The sequence below is a fragment of the Mastomys coucha genome, unplaced genomic scaffold, assembly GCF_008632895.1.
Source record: "Mastomys coucha isolate ucsf_1 unplaced genomic scaffold, UCSF_Mcou_1 pScaffold13, whole genome shotgun sequence".
NCBI lineage: Eukaryota > Metazoa > Chordata > Mammalia > Rodentia > Muridae > Mastomys > Mastomys coucha.
This window is the reverse complement of record NW_022196895.1, coordinates 54,046,688-54,061,664: the sequence shown is the minus strand read 5'-3', so window position 1 is coordinate 54,061,664 and position 14,977 is coordinate 54,046,688. Positions and strand designations below refer to the sequence as shown.

General features: G+C 40.7%; 1 long non-coding RNA gene across 1 annotated transcript; it reads right to left on the bottom strand.

The window, feature by feature from the left end:
- Positions 1-873: 873 nt before the first annotated feature.
- On the bottom strand, positions 874-5,102 carry LOC116087672. Its single transcript, XR_004117554.1, has 4 exons — positions 5,009-5,102; positions 4,398-4,472; positions 3,572-3,732; positions 874-1,133 (listed from the first exon to the last, which is right to left on the bottom strand). It is a non-coding gene; the product is annotated as an uncharacterized LOC116087672 (long non-coding RNA).
- Positions 5,103-14,977: the final 9,875 nt, after the last annotated feature.

The following is a 14,977-nucleotide window of genomic DNA, read 5'->3' as shown; positions in this document are numbered from 1 at the left end:
GCTGCTGACCTAGTCATCCATCCAAAGATGATCCGGAGAACGCTGAGACACTAATCATGATCCACACCGTCCAACACTAGCCATTATGTAGTTCCTTCAGATGATGTCTTTACCCTTCTCAGTGTTTATAAAGAACAATTGCATCCATCCCCCTGCGCCTATAAGTAAGTACAAACACGCGGCATTCATACAGCGTAGCTCGCTAGAAATAAATAGAAATCCTGTCAACACATTGTTTCCCCCAATCGCCATTTGAAAACATGAATTGTGTTTTTATGCTTTGAAGTGTGGAGACTGCCACTGGAAAGAGGTGATGTGCTGCCAGTTAAATGCACGTGTTGGTTTTTGCTAATAGTGAAGTATTAAACTCAAAGTGACAATTACTTCATTTTTGTCTCTTTTTGCTGTTAGCAAAACATACGTAGAATATGTGAAATATTTTCGCCTAGGCTGTTAGGAGAAGGGTGTAACTAACATTTCCTTTTCAGTCTGAAATCTTACAGGAATGCACCAAGACATCTGTGTGGAATTAAGGGCACTGATTCTATAGATTCAAGCGACTCCCCACTTGCAGTTTCGGCACTTCTGAGACAGGCTTTTGTCTGTTTTCCTTAATAAAAATATGACTTGTCTGCATTATGGGGGACAGAATTAAACCAGAATAACACCAACTTGTTTAAATATAAACTCCAGACCATCAAGTTGCTTCATATGTTTGCATTCACTTATAAAATATGATCTCCTGAGATATCTTTCATTGGGCCAAACACCAAAACAAGCAAATGGATTCAGAAAGCTCAAAAGACAGTGTAAGTGTTCTGGGTTCTTGAAGTTGATAAATTAAACTTTCCTATGTAATAAAATGACTTCATCTTGGAATCTCGTTGGCTGTTTAATTTATGGACACTACGTGATCCAAGCTTACATTTCATAAATGTGTAAATATATTTAAGACAGATCACACCAGCCTCATTACTCATGCTGTTCACCTCTCAGCTCTGAACTGTGCCTCCTTCTCGTGCAGCTCCTCTGGGAGATCCCTCTTGCTGCTGGTTTGTTTGACTTCCAAGGACTCGTATACTTCATCTTTGTTTTGTTTTGTGAGTGTTAAATTTTATTCTACCAGCGAGCCACTAAATACAATGAATGGAAGAGAGAGAATATCAAGAGCCATATAATATCAAAAACCATGAGAGAGACAATAATGGATTGTCATTTTGTTCACACTGAGCCCTAGGTGCAAAACGATAGGTGAGTCCCCCTTCCCATCAATTGACTGCATGCTGTAAACATACATGTGAGACCTTGCAAATAAGCAGAAGCAAATATGAAAGAATCTCATATCTTAGCGTTTGAAATAATTAGAAAGCATTAGCCTAAAGTAATGTAGAATATCTTATATTTTAAAATATACAATATATAATTATATATTATATGTAATATATACTGTAGATATATATTTTAGATCTATATTTTTCTATAGAAAAAAAGGGAAATTTATCTCTAGATAAGTACATTCAGAAGTTTGAAGGAAGATGATAATATTGTGCCTATGAAGATCTGGACTCTGGGATGTCCATGATCAAGACTCAAGATGATGCGAAGAACTTCACAGTCAGCAGCTCTCATAGAATCTTCCCACAGCAGAAAGGACGTGCTTTCACCTGGCACAAGAACCAAAAGGACCAAAGATTTCTGAAGCCTCCGTGAAGAGTGTAGTAACTCCATTCATGAGGGTAGAGCCTTCCTCAGCCAATCATTCCCTAAAGGTCCCTCTTCTCACAACAGCCATATTGGAGATTGCTTCAACATGAATTACGGAGGGACACAATTATTCAAACTATAGGAATTAGGATGCTGCAGGTAGCAATTTGCCATGGGTCCTGAATGTCTTACATGGCAAGAATGTAGCCCTATCTATTTTCCTAGGCCATATTTTAGGGTCATGTTTGCAGCAAGAAAGCAACGGATAACATTTTTCCTTCCCCTCCAGAATGAGTCGACTGCTTCTGGATGCTATAAAGGCATATAATCCCTCAGCTGTGTGATAGCCAGCTACCATCTGCACAGCATCTGTCTCTACTGCTTTGTCTTGTCCCTGTGGGACTTCAAAGAACTCCAGCAACCCAACAGGAAACAGGCTCTTTGCTTTCAAAAAAAAAAAAAAAAAAAGACTCCCCCACCTACTATTTTTGAAACAGGATCTTGTTCCATAGCTCAGGCTAGCCTGTAACTCACAGTAATTCTTCTGCCTCAGCCTCCCAAGTTCTAGGATTATAGACTTTGGGCCACCATGACCATTTCTTAGTGTTATTTTTGATTTTTTTCATCTACATAGGTTGTAAATCTCATGATGTAATCACCTTTTAAATTTAAGCAAATCATCTTTTTAAAACACGGGACCTGCCAGAAAGGACGCGATCATTCCCACTTTGCTGGGTTTTTAATCTTTAAGTGATACCTCCCCTCCTATCCCCACTCTCTACTACTTGTATGATACAAGCCACAGGTGCCATTGGTGCTTTCTGGGATCTTTCTAGAGACCTGGTGCGAGATGGATGGGACACACCTGATAAATGTACTCCAGCCCGTCACAGCCCAAAGTCTCGACTGTTTCATCTATATTATACTAAGGAGGCCTGAGTATCTGAACGACCTAGCAGGAATAACATTGGGAAGATAAGATTTGGTTAGCAAGGAAAGCAAGCCAAGTGAGCCACACCTATCACTTTTCACATTTTGTCTGTGGCTCATGGAACTTTCATCCTTACTTATGTGTGTGCAAAGGCCTACCACGGGGATCAGAAGAGGATTTTGTGTTTCCTGGAGCTGGAATTACAGATGGCTCTGATATGGCTGCTTGATATGGAACTGGGGCCCTTTGGAAGAGCAGCTAAGGCTCTTGACTGCTGAGCAATCTCTCTAGCCCCACTTCACATAACTTTGAAAATCTCTGTTTTAAGTGGTGAGTCAAAACGATATTAGGTATTATTAGCAACTTCAGTCATCAGACTTTCAAGTTGGATCCTTGCATTGGTGGCGCTGTGCCTCTGAGAGAGATACAATTAAAGTTAAGAAAGTTATAAACCGTCCTTAGCTTTTGTTGGATGCTGACCTACAACTTGTAGATTTGGTAGAGATATCTCTTCCCCCTCCCCACCCCTAACATCTTTGAGACCTTTTGAATCAGCTCACTAGTAAAAGGCTTTGAATTCCTTGTGGTTCCTGTAATGGCCACAGGCAGAGCCAATTAATAACACTAAGGCCTTGTCCTCAAAGGCAGAAAATAACAGGAATATGGAAACCAGTCATTTGCTTTTATCTCTACTTAGGCCAAATTTCTCTATGGATTTCTTCAGGTCCATTACCTAGACTATGATCTAATTATAAAAATAAAAGAGGATTCTCAGTTGTTAGCCAAAGAAATGGTAACTATCCCAATCAGAAGGAAACGCTATGGGAAGGAAGTTAGACAGCTGTGTTGAAAAATTACAGAGCAAGACTCAAGAAATGCGTGTGTCAAATGGCCACATTTAAAAGGTGGGACTTGTCGCTACTAGAAGCTATGCACCTGGACTCTTGATTTATTCCTGATCCGACTTCCAGTTCAGCGTCGGAGGCAGCAATATCTAATGGTAGAAGTGAAGCATTTAGTGGGAAGGCTTCACCTTTTTCCTCTCATATGAGGCTGTAGAACCAAGTCCCGCTGGCGATGCACAGTGAGGATGATCCCTAGAAAAGAAACAGGAGAGGAAGCCGATAAAGCTGAGCATGTGCAAACATAGACAGGAACCTAGCTTCACACCCTGGCCTGTGGTTCTGAGGTCTAAACCCGCAGTTCTCTGGTTAAATTCTCGGTGCTGGACTTCTATTTCTTTTGCCAGCCTCTTCTCACTCTTTAAAGTGCTATGCTTTCTATCAGCCAGGGTACTGTTGAGGCTAGATGACAGTCTAATTTCCAGGAGCTCACTAGCTCTTCGTTTTCCTTTCTTTCTAGAGTGCGATGAGCTTGGATTTCCTAGTAACTCATTCTCAAGACTCTGTCCTTTCTTATTCTCTTGAAACTTGTCAGTGCTACCCGTACTTCCTGACTCTTGCTTACTTATTTAGCAACTACCATTTTTGAAACTGGGTCACAAAAAAAAAAAAAAAAAAAAGGCCAGGCAGTGGTGGCACACGCCTTTAATCCCAGCACTTAGGAGGCAGAGGTAGGCGGATTTCTGAGTTCAAGGCCAGCCTGGTCTACAGTGAGTTCCAGGACAGCCAGGGTTATACAAAGAAACCCTGTCTTGAAAAACAAACAAAAAAAAAAAAAAAAAAAAAAAAAAAAAAAAAGAAAAGAAAAGAAAAGAAACTGGGTCAGTTGAAATGTCTTCAATGGAAGCTCAAGGTCTCACCCAAACCTGGAAACAAAAGCACTCCTTTTATCCTCCGAAGGGCTGTTCAAGGCAGAGTCACTTGAAGATTCCGATCTAGAAAAACATACACTGATAAGTCTTTTCCCCAAGTTTTCCTTCTAATGCTTCTGAGATGTCCTAGTAGGCACCCAGTTCTGACCAGCTGACCTGTCATACTCAGCTCTCTGTCTCTGTCTCTCTGTCTCTCTGTCTCTCTGTCTCTCTCTCTCTGTCTCTGTCTCTGTCTCTCTCTCTCTCTCTCTCTCTCTCTCTCTCTCTCTCTCTCTCTCTCTCTCTCTCTCTCTCTCTCTCTCTCTCTCTCTCTGTGGTGTGTGTGTGTGTGTGTGTGTGTGTGTGTGTGTGTGTCTGACTCTCTGCCCTGCACCATCTTCTGAACCTTCTCCAGAGATTTCATTTTTTTCCTCTTTTACATTCATTCTAGTGGAGCGAACAAGCACCTGTGTTTCCACACGGGCGTCTTTCTGGTACTCGTGAAAGCCACAGCTGTGTGCTACTCACTGACCAGCTTGTTCATTGTGCATGTAAGAAACTGATACAGAAAGGCCTACTGGCTCTTCCCTGCCTGAACCTGCCGCAGTCAAGGCCCCTACCCGTTCTTTGGTTGTTACTTTCACTCTTCGCTCATATATTACATCCCCACAGAAACTGTCCCTCCCCCTTTTCACCAGATCAACTCCTCTTCCGCATCCCCCCCCCCCCCCCCCCCCCCCCCCCCCCCCGCGCGCCCAACCCCTGCTAAAGGAGCAGGCCTCCCAAGGCTATCTGACGAACGTGGTCTAAAAAGATACGGTACAACTTGGAATAAGCCCTCACATCAAGACTGGATGAGGCAACCCAGTAGGAGGAAAAGGGGCCCAAGTGCAGACAAAAGAGTCAGACACTCCCTCAACTCCCATCGTTGGAAGTCCCACAAGAACACCAAGCTGTGTGACCATAAAGTATATTCAGGAGACCTAGGTCAGACCCAAGGTCTGTGTTTGTCCCTTCGGTCTCTGTGAGCCCCTATGAGCCTTGCTTTAGTTCATTCTGTGGGCCGGGTTCTAGCAGTTCTCCACCCCTCTGGCTCCTACAATTTTTCCTTCCCCTCTTCCCTGGGGTTCCCCTGGCTCCACCTAGAGTTTGGCTGTAGGCCTCTGCATCTGTTCCTCTCAGTCGCTGGACATTTCCTCTCTGATGATAATTGAGTGTAGCAGTATATCATTAAGAATCATTTCATTTAAACCCATTTCCAAAGGTGGTTTCTCCAGATTTAATCACAAACAGTACTCATTCCCCCCGGCACCCCCAACTAGTTTTACCTTACCCAGACTCATTCAGTCGTTTCCTCTTACTCAAGAGAAGCCTTTGGAACAAAGTTCCCCACTCTTTCTCACACAATGCTCTTGACTTTGTTCCTGAGGCACGGGAACAGGGGCGTTCCTCCCACCTCATTCCTTACCAATTGCAGCTTCTTGCCATCTCCTTCTGACTGCAGCAGACCTCAAGATGGACCTGGAAACTGGGCATCTCTCCATCGCACGTGGCACTCTCTCCCCAACACACATTTTCTGATTCTCTCGGCCTGTTTGATATTCGCCTGCATTAGTGCTCCTCAGCCTTAATCGAGAAAACCTGCAGGAACACAGCTCTGACTCTTTGAGGTCTCTGAGTGGTTTGGGGGTTTCCTCATTTTCTCACTACTGTCTCATTTAGGAAACAACAACCTCCTTCTGCACTTCCGCTTCTTCTCTGCCCATCTGGGAGTGTGTTGGACTACTGAAGTCCTATCTGTTTATGTTTGAGACAGTGTTACTCAAAAAAAAAAAAAAAAGCAAACTAATTTTGTTTCTACTTTGACTAGATTCACTGCATAGGGCATTTTCAAAATCTGTAGACGCTTAAGATACATGAGAAGTCACAAATGTCAAATGGCCAGCATGGATGGGTAAAGGCATTGCTTGTCCAGGATTTTCATCTTCCTTTGGTTTGCCTTGACACTGAAGTTTTCTCCTGCTTGGATTTTTCCCTTGACAAGCTTTACTAGAAGCACAAGTGTTATTTAAAAAGCTCATCAATAATTCTGTTTTGAAACTCACCCGGGTGTCAGACACTGCACTTGTATCCATGTGTGTGGATGATCTCTTTCTCTGAAGCACTCACTAAAACATGTACCCTCTGCACCAGGGCCCACCTCCTTTCCTGAAATAACCGCTAAGGTGGGCAAAACGGAAGATCTGCTTAGTTTAAGACAATCTTTGGCCACCACTGGCCCAGGGAAAGTTCCCTTGTAGAGGAGACAAAACTAGAAAACAACCCAATGATTCCTGGGCAATTCAAAAATAAATAGTCACTGCATTTATTCTATCCATAACACTAAGTGAACTTGATAGTTGCACCGATATGCTAGTCTGCTTTCTGTTACTATAACAAAATACCCAGAGCTTTACATACATACATATACATATATGTATATGTGTACATACATACATACATACATACATATATACATACATACTGATTTACTTAGCTTATGGTTTTAGAGATTGGCTTTGGCTAGGGTGAGAAATAATAGCCAGAAAATGGGAAACAAAACATTGTGAGGGAGGGACTACTCTGTGACCTTCCACTAGGCTCCCACTCTTTAAAGGTCCCAGAACTTCTTGACACTGCCCCCCTTGGAATGATGCTCAAAACACATGACTTTTGGGAACATGTGAGTTGTCCGTGAATCATATCAGCTGGCATTTACAGATTCACATTATTTGAGCAAGTAATTTAGGAAGAATTAATACTCTTACAAAATTCATTCTTCTGAGAGAGAAATGACAGATGCAGCTGCAGTTACTATTCACGTCTTCCCCAGAAAGATTTTACATGTCATTTCTACTTTGTATAAAATGAAAATGCTCTCCTGAAAATGTCGTATGTCTGATATATGTAAATATTAATTTGTTTACTAAATCAAATAGCATTTACAATCCCTATTTTAAAAAATTTACTGGCATCTAGACTTCGCCCTCCACCCAGCTCCTGGCACTGACAAATGTGGCTGCTTTCGACCTTGGTCATAGAAGCTTCATTCTGTTGTGGGCAGTGGTTGGTGAAAGGTGCACTCTAATAAAAGCTCTGAGAATACAAGATCAAATGCTCAGCTCGAAGTGAGGCACCATATTAATCCCTCCACTGCTATGGCTCAGGGAACATTGAAGAATAATAAGAAAGACTGTGTGAGAGAAGATAGGTGGGGGGAAGGCTGTGTAACGCTCCCTCTGGACATGCCTATCCTACTCATGAAGTCACAGCGCTGTGGGTACCTATGTAAGATGAAGCCAGTCAAACTCCAGCCATGCATGGGGCAGGTGGCCTGGAGGCCACACCCTTCCTGAGAGGCTACTGGCATTGGATGGTTCTTGGGAACGAGAGATGCTTACTTCATTCTTACTTTTTTTTTTTAAATGTGACTAGTGGTAAGTTTTTCATGCCCCAGTGAATGGTCCCACACCCATGTACATATAGGCAACACTAAGTGAATTTAGTGGGTGGTATATTAAAAGTGTTTAAAAAGACAGGAACAGGGAGTTGTATTAGTCATATATAGGTGTATTTAGAAAAGAAGGGGTATATATGATGGTATTTTATAAGAAACATGAAATTATCAAAAGTAAAGAAAAAACAAAATATATGTGCTGAAAGTATGCAAGTTTTATAAATTGCTTTGCCTTTTACTTTTTAAAAGTAACTATTTGAAATCCCTATTTGCATATTATTGAAATGACACTAATTTTTAGGAGAAAATATAGCAGGCATTGCAGCTACACATTGTTATTAATTTGGTAAAAAATTCCTAATGTAAAATAATCCTTTCTATATTATTAAAATGATTACATTAAGTATGGATATAATTGTTACTATTTCTTTCTTCTTGTTTACCTGTAAAATTTTCATATCTATGGAAATAGATGGAACCTGTGTCTTCCTACATTTGGTAGAAACAAAAGTAAGAGTGTTTTAAAGATAGTTTTTCTCAATATTTCATGTACTGAAGCTTCAAGTTCATGTTGCTAAAACCTTGACCATGAAACTGCATATTTTCCACTTCTAAGTCAACTGATTTTGTTAAAGAAACCAAAACGTCTGTCTTGTTGCAAAACATTAAACTTCAATAGTGCCTTTCACATTATTTTTATCTTTCTATTTCTTTTCCAACTAGTTTTTGGCTCTGACGTTAGCACCGTATGAGGGATTTTATTTAATTTTTCTCTAAACCACTTAAATATAATCAATAAAAACTCCATTATTCTCATAAATTCCATTTTCTCTACTTTAAAAGATGCAGTAAGTAAGCCAGGTGCTTGGCACCTTTTCCAAAGGCACATGTCCTGTAAAGCTATTTATCTAGGAGACTATGGTATGAGCAAGTGATCGGAAGTTGCCAAGACACTCATCTCTTTAACATTTGCCTTCAACTTTTGGATTTACTAGACTTGCTTATATATCAATTTGACAAATTCCACTTTATTTTATTTTGGTCCCTGTCCCTTATCCCCTTGAAATAGTTACAGGAGTCATGCAGGTTCAAATTTCACATCTTTAAAGTATATTAGACAATTTATAGGGTTGGTTTTTTTTTAAGCCAACTGCAACGCTACATTTAAGATTCTCTGATGTACCCACCCTTTATACTTAAGATTTGTTTGTCCCAATGTAGAATGGATCCCCATTTACTATGTAGGGAAATTTAAGCATACCCGTTGAAGTGTTTTATTGTTTCTTTAAAGCTCCAGGACAGGGAAGTGGGAGCGGGTGGGTTGGTGAGCAGGGGGAGGGGAGTGGAATAGGGGTTTTAGGAGGGAAAACCAGGAAAGGGGATAACATTTGAAATGTAAATAAAGAAAATATCTAATTAAAAAATAGAATTCACACACACACACACACACACACACACACACACACATACACACACCTCACTTCTCATAATTCTTGAAAGGAAAAATACAGACCTGGCTGCTCTCTTTAGTGTTCACCATATTTTGTTTGCTTACATTCACTTATTTGTTGGGGTGCGGTGGATACATAGATGTTGAAGAGAAATCAGTTGCATGTAGGATGGGTGTAAGTCTGGAAGATGATGTGATTACATTTATAATGAGGATTAGACTCACGCGTGGGTAGTCTAGGCTGGGTAGGTAAGTACTAATCCATGGGATAGGTTGTCAGGGAGACAAGCTAGAGACTCACAAGAAGGAAAGCTTCAGCAGTCAGGTAGGGTGTGCTCTCTCTTGGGAAACTTCACTTCTACTCTTAAGGACTTTTAACTGACTGGACCAATCCCACCAAGATTAGTGAAGGTAATCTCCTTACTGGAAGTTATTATTATAGATGCTAAGTCTACAAAATGCCTCCATCACACCATCTAGACTCATGGTCAATTTAATTATAAAAATACCCAGCTCAAAAGCTGGCTCAGTGGTTAAGAGCACATAATTGTTCTTACAGAGGACCAGGGTTCGATTCCCAGCTCCCATATCAGGCAGCTCACCACTGCCTGGAACTCTAGCTCCAGGCAAGCCAATAGTCTTCTCTCATCTTATGCAGACGTATACATCACCATCACCATCATCATGATCATAATAATATTTTTTTCAAATACCTGGTGAACACATAAAACTGACCACCACATTGAATGAGAAAAGGAAAACAGAATTAATAATACTATTTTATACACCACCAAAGGATCTCAAAATACATAGAATAAACCTAGCAATATAGTAACGATTATATTACTAAAAGAAACTAACAAAGACCTAATCAGAGTTGTCCTGTGTCTCATTGATTCAAACACGGAGTACAGCCACTCTTCTAAACTCTGTCTACAAATTCATTGAAATCCCAGTAGGGCTAAACAGAGAACAAGCTTACACGTCCATCATCAAGCAAATAGAGAAATTATAATATGAATAGGCACTAATTGAAATGTTCCCACAGTATAATTACTAAGCAAAACAGGAAATGGAATACTGGACAGTAGTGAGGAGAAAACTGAAAATTACTACAATAAGAAAGAGTTACAATTTCATGCAGTCTGAATGAAACTAAGAGAACATACAGTATGATTCAACTCATATGTTTATATGTCCTACCCGAGGCAAGCTAGCCTAGCGAGCAACAATACGTACATAATCTTAGTGCCCCCTAGATAGGGGTGGGAAAATTAGCTGAGCCATTGCAACGAGCGAACTTCTCCCAGTGCTGCCAGTAGTCTCCATTTGAACAGAGAATGCCGGGACTCTGGGCCATCATCACAGTCCACCCGACTATACACTTATAATAGGTACATTTCACAGTATGTCATTTTGCTCTCCACTTACGCAGAAAAAGAAAAATGCTTCTGGGGAGTGAGGTTGGGTTCGATCACTTTGGAGCTGGGTTCAGTTGTTTCTTAATGAAATATTTTTGCATGATTTGATTTGTGACCATTTGTTGGTGTAGCTTTGATTAAAATTTACTTAAACGCACTCGCACAGGTTAACATGGTGGACTGAAAACAACCGAAAGTCATCACCAACCGCGGTGCGAGAATACCAAGGCGAGAAACTAGTCAAAATTCCTCAGATGAAGTCAAAAGAAAGGGCAGAATTTCATGATATACAAGTCAAACTGTGCAGCTCTGGTTGAAAAGGAGAGAAGAGGATGATGGGAAGAGAAGGAGGGGGAAAGGACAAGAGAGAAGAAAAGTTTCTTCCTGGTCATCTCAACTCTGTTGTAAAATATGATCTCTAGTTCAGCCCTGGAACACATGCATGGTAGGCAAAATATATGACAGAAAGTTTAATTATGGTAAGACTTTCAACCATAGGACAAGCTGAGTCAACACACAAAGTTGTGCCTGGATAGGAAAATAGATCAGAAATATGCTGGTTTATTTTTGTTGTTGTTTTGTTTTGTTTTGTTTTGTTTTGTTTTGTTTTGTTTGACTTGACTTGACACAAGGTAAGGTCATCTGGAAAGAATGAATCTCATTTAAGAAAATTACTTCCTCAGGCTTCCCAGTAGACAAATCTGTGGGGGCATTTTCTTGACTAATGGTTGGTCTGGGAGGGTCCAGCCCATTGTGGGCGGGTGCCACAACCAACCCGGAAGGTATTTCCAGGTTGTAGAAGAAAGAAGCAAGCTAAGCAAAGCATGGGGAGCAAGCCAGGAAGCAGCATTCTTCTATGGCTTCCACTTAGCCCGCACCTCCAGGTTCAGCCTGGAATTCTTGGCCTGACATTCCAGGATAATGGACTGCAGGCTGTAGGATGATGTAAACTCTTTTCCTTTGATCATAGTGCTTATAGCAGCAGTAAAATCCTAGCTCAGACAGGACAGTCAGTGTTCATTTGCTGGTAGGAAACTAAAGAGAATAGCATGAGTGTCCATTACATTCTAAGAGTCTTAGCACCTTGCTTTGTGCTGGGGACATTCCTGCATAGAATGAGGACACTGTCAACAGGGTGGTGTGGATACCCAGTAAGTGATGTACTATGAGATGCAGATGTTGAAGAAAGATAATGGAAAAATCAGGTGGAATTTCCCTACAAAATAATAACAACATAAACCCAACAATTTTTTTTTAATTTGACAATTTCACACAGCCATATAGAATACAGTTTGATTGGACCCACTTGTTTTCTCTTCCCTCTAGGTCCTTGCCTAACCCCCATGCCTTTTTCTCCAACTTCATATGCTTCTTTTTTTTTTTTTTTTTTTTTTTTTTTTAACCTAGCGAGTTCACTTAGTGCTTCCTATCTGTGCAAGCAGATCCTATGGTCTAGCTTAATTGTAGTAATAAAGGTATAATTAGCACTGTTGTAATACATCACTAATTTGTAAGTTGAATTCTCTTGGTTTGGCTTTCAAATACAAAGCTCAGTATATTTAAAAATCACAGAGATGATAAATGAGCATTATATAAAAACTTCAGACCTAAGAACCTAAAATATGTGTTAAGAAGCAAAACCAAATCAAACATGAACATCTTCCTGACTAAATTAAGTAAGTTCAGACTTAGGCTGATAATCAGATCACCAACAAAGAAGGAAGTTTTGAGATGACGAAAGCCATGACAACAGCCAGCATAGAAAAAGGCAAGGCAATTGAAGCCAGTGGATCAGATCACAGGCCGGGCAAACACATCTGTCTGAGAAATAAAGAGCTCTGCACACTGAGTCCAATAAATACTCAAAGACAGAGCAATAAATATTCATTTTCTTCTGAAAAAACAACTGAATCTGTAGATGAATCTATAGATGAAGTATAATACATGTACCAAGACAGAGTGTGCTGGCTATTCTTAAGTCAACTTGACATACTAACTAGAGCTATCTGAAAGGAGGGAGCTTCAATTGGGAAATTGCCTCCATAAGATCCAACTATAAGGCACTTTCCTAATTAGTTATTGATAGGAAAGGGCCCAGTCCATGTGGGTGGTGCCATCCCTGGGCTGGTAGTCCTGGGTTCTATAACAAAGTGGGCTGAGCAAGCCATGGGAAGCAAGGCAGTAAGCAGAATCCCTCCATAGCTCTGCATCAGCTCCTGCCTCCAGGGTCCTTCCTGCCCTGTTTGAGTTTCTGTCCTGCCTTCCTTTGGTGATGAGTAGCAATGTGGAAGTGTAAGCTAAATATATCCCTGTCCTCCCCAACTTGCTTTTTTGTCATTTTTTTACGGCATCAATAGAAACTGTAAGTAAGACACAGTTCTTAGATACGTTTGTAAAACATCAACAATAATACAAACACTTCCAGGGAAGAAAACTCAGGTTGAATGTCCTCAGAAAATGGAAGAGGTAAAGCAGGTCAGCCATATCCTGACCTGTAGCCCTATTCAAAGTCATGAGAGACGGTGCTACCAACGTTAAAAGAGCTATGGGAAGGCACAAGCCACTCTCCAATTCTGCACATTGAAACTCAAAGTCATTTTAATATGTAACAAAGGGCTGGGGTACAGCTCAGTGACAGAGCTATGGCTTGACTCACTAGAATGATGGTGATGATGGTGATGATGATATGTAATAATGAACAATGATAATATACAATAAGAAATGATCCAAGGTAAGAATCATCATGAGAAAGGGGATGCTAACCTTGGTAAACTGTAAGTTATGAGAGCAAAATGAAACAAGCCAGGACTTGAGGGAATTTCTTTTATAATCATTTTCCTACTGTATCAATGATAAATCAATGGCCATTTAAATGTGAATAAATTAGTAAATGACATTAAACTATTAGTATGTGACATAATTGAAAAGCACTATTATTAGACTTTTCATGGGGGCATCAATCAGTGCTGTCTAAAGCTGCTCTAATGAGAAGTTATGGCTAGACAAATATAAATACTGATCAATGTTTCCATAGTCACATCCTGAAAACAAAATATATACATTGAAAATTACGGGAAGCATACAGTTGATGGCCAAATCAAAGTTCAAAAGTTTCACCCGTCTGCAAAGCACCCGGGCCATGCCAAGGTACAACTCCACCAAAGTAAGGCAGAGAACCAAGGAGGTTATTGCTGCTCACTAGAGCCTGGGCTAGGGGTTACTTCTGTAACACAGTAACATCAAAACAGCTACATCTCGGCAAAGTCTCAGAGCAACATGAATAACAACTTTCCTGTGGCCTCATAGACAATGGAGCCCCCACTCAGCTTGCTACCAAAAGCATCTCTTGGGATCAGTAGACCACATACACCTGAGGCAGAAATCCATACAGCTGGCAGGGAGGTACAGGACCAAGAGACAGAAATCTCAGGTGCAAGTCTAATGGCTCTTCACAGGTCTTCCTCATTGAGGGAATGTCAACAGGCCCAGGCTTGGGGGGTCTCTTGTGAGGAGGCACAGCTGCCCCAATAAGACTAATCATAACTATTATCCTGAAGGACAGCTCTTCTCTCTCTCTCTCTCTCTCCCTCTCTCTCTCTCTCTCTCTCTCTCTCTCTCTCTCTCTCCTTCCCTTTTCCTCCCTCCCCTCCCATAAGCATAAATGAAGTGTTTAGAACCAAAATATAAAATAGAAACAGATAATAGCTAAACCAACAATATGGAGGATGTATTCATACAAAATTATAAGGTTTAATAAATGGAGGAGGGAAGGACAGGGAGGAGGGGGAAGGGAAGGAGGATTGGAATACAAAAAAAAAAAAAAAAAAAAAAAAAAGAATGTTAGGAGCAAAGTGATGTCTAAGGTGTAAGTACCAGCGCCATCCATAAGGACTAGGTTTAAAGCAAGGTTAAACAAGATGGCAGTCCATTATATGAATATAAGGCACAAGATTTACTATGAGGATACAACTGCCCAAACTGTATGTGTTAGGCCAGGTGTGGCTTATGCCTGTCACCTGAGCTCCTAGGAAACAGATTAGGAAAATTGTTATAGCCTAGGCTACATAGCGAGTGCCAGGTCAGCCTGCCTAAAAAGAGAGATCCCTGTTTTAAACAAATAAAATTGGGAGATTACAGTAAAATAACACAAGACTGCAGAAAAACAAGATAGGAGCCATGTGCAGTATCAGCAGGAAATTTTAACTTGCATCTGTAAAGTCAG